Here is an 8,276-nt window from a genome sequence, read left to right on the forward strand (position 1 = left end):
ACGGATCTCCACTGCTGCGTTGTTGATGATTTGGGAGAGGGGGAGGGTCGGGCTGGCGCTGCGTTCTTCCTGAAGTCCACAATGCAATGATCTCTTTTGGTTTTTTGAGGCATTCAGGATCAGGTTGTTGGTTCCACACCAGTCTGCCAGATGTTTCACCTCCTCTCTGTAGGCCTGTTCATCGTTGTTCTTGATGAGGCCCACTACTGTCGTGTCGTCTGCGAACTTCACGATGTGGTTAGTAGTGGACTTGGCGCAGCAGTCGTGGGTCATCAACGTGAACAGCAGCGGACTCAGGACGCAGCCCTGGGGGGAGCCGGTGCTCAGGGAGATGACACTGGAGACATTTTTTCCCACCCGCACGCACTGAGGCCTGTTGGTGAGGAAGTCAAGCAGCCAGTTGCACAGGTTGGTGCTGAATCCAAGGGGGGCCAGTTTGCTTATCAGATGTTGTGGTATGATGGTATTGAATGCGGACCTGAAGTCCAGGAACAGCATACACACGTGTGTTTTTCCCTTCCAGATGTTCTAGGCTCCGATGGAGTGTAGAGGAGATGGCGTCCTCTGTGGAGCGGTTGGGACGATAAGCAAACTGGTACGGGTCGAATGTTGGGGGGAGTCTGGAAACCATGTGGTCCTTTACCAGCCTCTCGAAGCACTTCATCATGATAGGTGTTAGTGCTACTGGGCGGTAGTCATTGAGGGAGGAGGTTGTGTTCTTCTTGGGTACCGGTACATTCCTTGAGCACCTTTCCTGGTATGTTATCAGGGCCAGCTGCTTAGTAGGGCAAGTCCTGCAATTTCTCAATATGTTTCCAGCTGATTTTTTTAGGGAGAAGCTTCAGGGCAGAACTACTAAACAGATGTTTACTGAATGAACACATAAAGAGTACAGCTCAGGGATGATACAGTTTTTAAGGAGGCATTTAAACAGTATTTATTCACGATGATCAACAAATAACTTAAGTCTGAATAAATTGTAAGCTATGGGTATGTGTATAAATAATAAAGTGGCAATAGTTGTCTAGAATTGTAGATTTGATATGAGCATGTAATGACAATATTAAAAATGAATTATTATTATTCTTGACAGTGTTTCCAATATGTTTGTTGTATTTGTGCTATGTTGTACTGGCACTCCACTTGTTGAATATAGCTGATTGTCCTTCACTTGAGCTGAAAGAAAGAAATGTAAACATGTCAAAATTCTAGACCTTGATTAAATGTGTCCTAAAAATAACAATGGTTTCTGTCACTAAAGAGAAAACTGCCTTTTATTGGCTTTAGAAATTAATCATGTCAGCTAGTAGTTTGACATGTGTCAAAAGAGCTGCCTGTAACATTTTATTGTATTGATGGACAAGGTAAACATATATCAGAAACCTACAACCTTACAGTAAGACAGCTTTTCACTTAGGCTGCTGTAAACATCTGTTCTGTCAAAGGGATATTAAAAATAAGCATTCAGACACAGCAAACCATGTTGGTATGAATGTTATTCAAAGAAGACACAAAATGGTTTGCAGAGATTGAAGACATAAATAAAAACTAAAGATAAAGAAGAGCAGCAGAATACAGATATATTCAGCTTTCAGTATTACTAAAAATGGCAATAAACCACTTTTTTTTTTTTACATGTTCAAAAATGTGATTAAGTGCCCTCAAGGGTGCCCTTCCAATTCAATTCAATTTATTAAAATTTTATTTTCATAGGCCAAACCATAACAGACGTTATCGGAGACCTTTCATATAGAGCAGGTCTAGGCAATACTACTTAAATGTGATGAAGTGCCCTCTAGGGTGCCCTTCCAGTGGACAAATCACGATGAAGAGTGCTAATCCTGACCTTGATTTAAGTGTTTCAACATAAATGCATTTCAACTTTCTGTGTCCCTTTTTATTTTTTTGTCCCTGCCCCTGTTTTTTGTCAACAGCCACAAGTGTCACTTTTTTCTTTCTTCAGGTCCTAAACAAGGACAGAAAAATGACTAGCTGATGTATGTGAATATAAATATGCTTGGAGGATGAAACACATTTTCAGTCGTTTGCAGTGTTATTTAGGTGTTGGATGTGGTCATTGATGGGGAACCCACTTGTTGCACTGGAGGTAATGAAGTGCAACTTGGGAGTGAAATAGAAAATTCACAGCAGCATATGAGTGCTTCAACTTACTTTTCATCAACTCCATCTCCAACAGCAGGCAATTATATTTCCAACAAACATTTTACAGCATTGCTTTACAAGATTTCTAGGTAATGCAGTCTTTAAAATTCAAACATTTTATACTTGCCTTTTGAAGCCACCAGCATGTGAAATTACCAGGAGAAGCTATAAAGCTAAAATGCATTGGATCTTTTACATTCAAAGAACCACATAAAATATACAGAGAGGCTTTGGCAACAACAGGAAAGACGTCTGAAACAAAAGAAAGTGCAGGAGATAAGACTCCCTAACAACACTTGTAGGGAGCTACTGCGGTGGCGTTTCAGATGCTGTTTGTCTAACCAATAGGCTACTGAAGGATACACCTCATCATGATAAATAAATTCTTTGATGGACAAGCTAAGGTGAAGGATGGAATTAAAGACTAACAAGACAACTCCTACCAAGGTGGAATATTGCATATTGAGTATAAAACAGAAAGTAGAAAATGCATAAAAACATTTAATTAGATTAGATAGAGAGTGTGCTGTATGCTGAGAAAGTTATATGCACTCCTTGTATGATAAACCAATTTCACACTTACCTTGGCACTATGAGCTTCTGCTTGTGTGATTTTGCATACTGGGTGATTCGTTTATGTGTTTGTTTGAATTTAACAGTTATATTTATGAGACTTGACAGCTGAGTGGCTTTATGAATGTAACTTTACTAGTTACATGTGTAACATACAGCCACATGCTGATGCAGTCCAATCCAATGTTAGGTTTCTGCACTTCTGTATTACTTAAATCTGGATCTACAGGTACCCACAAGGCCTAAAAGCCTAATAAATTACACCCCCTCCCTCTTTACAATGTATTTTAATGTATTGTGAGTTTCAAGTTGTTTTAACTCCCTTGCTTCTTCAGCCTGTGGTCATGTTCTTCAGTTGAGCCTCTCCAAACTAGCAAGTCGTCATGTTGTTTACAACACTATCTAGATTTAGATAGATCATCTGTGCAGTTGGCTTGGTTGCAGATGAAATCCCAAATGGCAAACATAGGAATACGTATCTTCCCATAAGATGTGTAAATAACTGCAAAGCCTTGATTAACATCTAACACGGAAAAGTAGTTTGCATTTGGCATACAGGAAACTACTTCCTCAGCAGTGAGCAAGGGATAGTGGTCCTGTCTTTTGAATCCATGTAGATATGGATTTTCCAGAGTGAGACTGCTGTTACTATACTGTTAACCCACTCTGTTGGATCCGTCTGACTTACTATTACTCCCAATTTTTCCATATGCTGTAGTTACTCAACTACTCTGCCCCTGACTGCTACAGGAAGTCTCTCTTTAATAAGCCTAGTGTCTCCACCCAGTATAGCTGGAACATTGTGTGTAATTTCATACTCAATTGTGTGCTTTTGGCCCTTGTACTCACATGTTTGCACCCTCTTGGCCTGTGGTGCAATCTTCTGACAAAAGAAAGCAACACGTTTGCGTTAACTCACCCAGACCCTGCCTCTGACATCAAATGCATTCTATATTTTTGACTGACATTGCATTGCAGTCTGTGCCTGTGTCCAATATCAAAGTCAAATTTCAGTCCATATTTCTTCTTTATGATCATCTCAATGTGTCTTTCATGCTCCACTTTGACTGTGACCTATAAACATGTTATTTTCACTCTCACTCTGCTCATTTGCATGCACTTTCTTCCCATGTTGCTGCTGCTGACCCTGTGATCTACACATCTTGGCTAAACTATTTTTCTTGTGGTGGGATTTACATGTCTGCCCAACTGCTTCTGTCATTGCTTTCACTTGACTGGATGTAATCTCACTTGCATAGCAGATTTGCATAGCTTTTTCTATTGTCAGATCTGCTTCTCTTAACAGTTTGCCCCTCACTTAGTCATTAGTTATACCACATACTATTCTGTCACATACCAGGAAGTCGTGTAACTGTCCAAATTCAGTCTTTGGCTTTGTCTTTTAAATCTGTGAAATATACAGCAATGGATTCTGACCGTTTGTGTGAAAAACACGTGCCTTATGTAAGGTAAATTTTTTCTGAGCTCACAGTTGTCCTGAAACTTCCTCTTCAGCACATCTATTTTGTCTCTTTTGCATCTCCAAAGTCCAAAGTATACCAAACTTTTATAGCCTCTTCTCCCGTGCTATAAAGAAATGCTTCACACTGCACTTCTTCTGACTTTTCCGCAATGCCGTTAGCAGTACAGAAGTGCTTGAAGCACTGAATCCAAGTTCTCCAATCAATTTTCAGCCTCTATGAACCTAACTTTACTGGTTACTCTGCAACATACATGTTGATACACTCCAGACAACAATAACCTTACATTTCTGCACTTCTGCATTATGCACATCCTGGTCTACTGGTACCTAGAATGTTCAAAAGCCTAATACATTACAGTGCACAGTGTAACCACATACCAGAAAGCAGGACCTTGGAACCTGGTGATTTTGTAACTACGGCAGCTATGTTGCATGTTGATGCATATTTTGTCCAGCACTTTACTACAACTTGCTCATAGGGAAACATGCCAAGATCAATAATAATAATAATAAAATACCCTGGTAGGAGGCTGTAATTTATAGTGCTGTCAAATTTATGAAATTCCACCCAATATATACCAATGAGAGGAAAAAACACCTCTTAGTAGTTAACTAAATACAATTCAACAGTACCCCAAACTACAGCCATTAAGTTGGATCAAAACCTCTGTAAAACATTTTCAACTAAAACTGAACATTCTAACCTTCATGAAGGAAGGATATATTGCAGGACTGTTGTATTAGACGGCATTAGTTTTAGCTGACGTATAAACTACGTCAACTATGTTGTATAAAGATGCCTGTGCCAGTAGCATGCTACTCAAGGACCTTCTATCAGATCAAACAGATGCTGGTTTAAGGCTTGAACCTCATTCATCTGCAAGGTCATGTTTCTAAGAGCTAACCAATCCAATGGATTATGTCTAAATGTTGCCATTTACCTCAGACCTAAGACTCAGCCACAATGTTGAAGTCCAAATCTTTATGGTCACTTATTTTTATTAATGAATTGTTTAAAAATAAACTTTTAATGAAAAAGCAGAGAAATATACAGAAAAGTATTTGGCATATACTCATCCCCATGATCCTCATGCTAGATTTAAGATATGCAGCACTGCAGTAGATCAAGACTAATTGATGCAGTATGTCCATTTTAATGCGAGAGGAAACCCACGTATGTTAATATGTTGTCATTCAAATGCCACACAATTGAAGCCAAGGTTAAATTCGGATGTAATCTTCTTGCTGTTCAGCAACAGGGTGAACCACTGTGCCACTACGATTAAACAATGAATGAAACTTCACTTTAATATAATTAGCAAATGCATACACTTAAGGAAGAAGCCTCTACTTTGATGGACATAGTGAGTAATTCATTCTTGAGAACTTCAGATACAGAGAAACTATTCTTTTCTTTTTCTTTGTTCTTGATGTTGATTGAAAATGTGAGTTAGCACATTTTACAGCAAGGGAAACCATTTAAAGTGCTATATTCAGTCCATAATGTGAAAGTGATCAAAAGAGGCTATATTGTTATATTCACTTTATCCTCTAAATCCAGAGAAGAGCTGGTTTCCCTTATTACCAATTAAATTAAATCGTTTATTCTTATTTCAGACAATTATAGATAAGGATGTCCCAATCAAGTTATTTTTGGCTCAGATTTTTGGCTCAAGATCTTGGGTGAGTATAGACACTAACTTTGAGAGAGCTTTTAAACAAACAGTTTTAATTTTGTTATGCTATCGAGGAGTTTCTAGAGGGACAATAAATTAAACTAAATAACTGACAAAGTACACAGAAATAACATTAATTAGGGACAGCTGATATGATCTTGCAGAAATCAATCAGCATTCTATTGCTATTAATTAGTGGATTCTGTGCTCTCTCTCCATCTGATAACATGTGTCTTCATGGCCTCATAACTTCTAAAGTTATCTGGTGCCGAAAACGTTTATTATTTTGAGTGCTGAGTAAAAATGAGAAGCTACTATTTGTACACTCCAAAAAGAGAGTTTGAGATTTGGAAATCTGTGTACTCAGTCACTCACACTAAAGAGTAAAAGAAAAGATCAGCTTTTGATTGGTTTCTCATCTCACCTGTTGCACTCCTCATATCCTCTGCTCTCTCCTCCGCTCTCCTGTCTTGGTCATAAAAAGGATGCAAACAGGTTATTGCCGTCAAAAATCAATTAATTAATTAATTAAATTAATTAATTTTGATGATGATTAGGTGAAAAACATGATATTTATCAATTATTTTAGATATAGATAGATTTAACAAATTATTTTAACACACAAACCGATATATACCAAAGCAAACCATGAATGCACTATTTCACCCCTTAGGGGCTACATAGTCATCAATGCTCATCATTCTATATGGAGTGACAACAATACTATTGGATACCAGCTACAAGCCAATATTTAATGCAGCAACAGATGCACATCAATCAGCATTCTATTGCTATTAATTAGTGGATTCTGTGCTCTCTCTCCATCTGATAACATGTGTCTCCATGGCCTCATACCTTCTAAAGTTATCTCTCTTTCTTACACAAGCCAAGTTAAAAGACACACAGAGGACCCAAAACATACTTGCAGTTGTAATCAACAATATCGTATTATTTTCAAAGGTCTTAATACGTGATCAGAATGACAGATAAAAAGATCCAGAGCTAGTTTTTTTTAATTATTCTTATCTTTGTAAAGAAGAAAATTAGATTCTGGGCTATTCATAAAACATTTGGGGCTGTAGTCTTGGATGCCCAGGCCTAACAATGCCACTGGAGAGGACAGAACTATAAAGAAATGAAGAGGGAAAATTTGAATAACATCAAAGTACACTACCCATGTGAAATTGAAGTGTCAACAGAGATAAAAAAAAAAAAGTCTGAGACAGGCCTCATTCACATATGTGAAACCCATTTTCCTATACAATTTTCTGCAAGATACAAAAATGCCAATTTTAAAAGCTATTTCAGCATTTCTTATGCCTTTGTCCAACTCACTGTATTGAAATTCTAATACCCTGGCATAAGGTTTCAGAGTAGGTCAGCCAAGTTATCAGGACACTGCTGAAAAAAAAGTTTTTCTCTAAAGAGAAGGCACCCAGTATAAAGATAATAAGCTGGCGGTGAAACACTAAGCCCCCTTTGAATAATTGAGTCATTTATGCCAAGGTTAGGTTGTTACAGCAGCGTCTGATAACAACCACAAATCAACATGTAACCATATTCTGGTGGAGGCTGAAAAGCTGTTGGGACGTAGTGAGAGGGGAGAAATATCAGAGGAAAATTGGGCTCTCACTCTCTGAAGCAGCAAGTTACGATATGCCATGACTTTTCTTATCTAGTCTAGTCTTCTGTTCTTTCTTTTCATTCTAATAATCAGAATAGGGCTGCAACTGATGATTATATTTTCATTATTGATTATTCTGCAAATTATTTTTTCAATTAATTGACTGTGTCTGAAGTGAAAATTGTGAAAAATGCTGTCAAGATTTCCAAAAATCCAAGTTGACGTCTTTTTCCAACCAACAGTCCAAAACCTAAAGCTATTTAATACACAATCGAATAATACAAAGTAAATCATTACACACATGCTGTGCAACCAAACATTGTTCAAAGCTGCAGAAATATTGTTTTCCAAGGTTGAATTTGAGGAAATGTGTATAAAAGGTATGCCAAAGATAGACATAGGGTTTGAATTGGCCCAGGGAAGCAGCTGTGTGTTGCTCTATAAGGGAGGTGGGGCGGTTAATCAGACGTACATTTCCCAAACCAATCAGTTAGTCTTCTTTCTTGAAGTATTTTCTCTTGTAAAACTGACAAAAATGTAAGGTTAATTAATACAGTTTAATTAAACAGTGTAACACAATGTCATCCTATAGAATAATTATGTACAGTATAATGTATATTTTAGAGAGTACATAGCTTACCATGCACACATGAATAACTTGTCGGGAGTCAAGCAAAAATTACTGGATATAAATCATAGCAGGAAATTGGAGGTTGAATGAGGTATTTTAAATCCAGTTATGAAACAACTTGGGTTG

This window comes from Morone saxatilis, unplaced genomic scaffold (genome assembly GCF_004916995.1).
Source record: "Morone saxatilis isolate NCDOM2014 unplaced genomic scaffold, NCSU_SB_2.0 Contig22, whole genome shotgun sequence".
Taxonomy (NCBI): Eukaryota; Metazoa; Chordata; class Actinopteri; family Moronidae; genus Morone; species Morone saxatilis.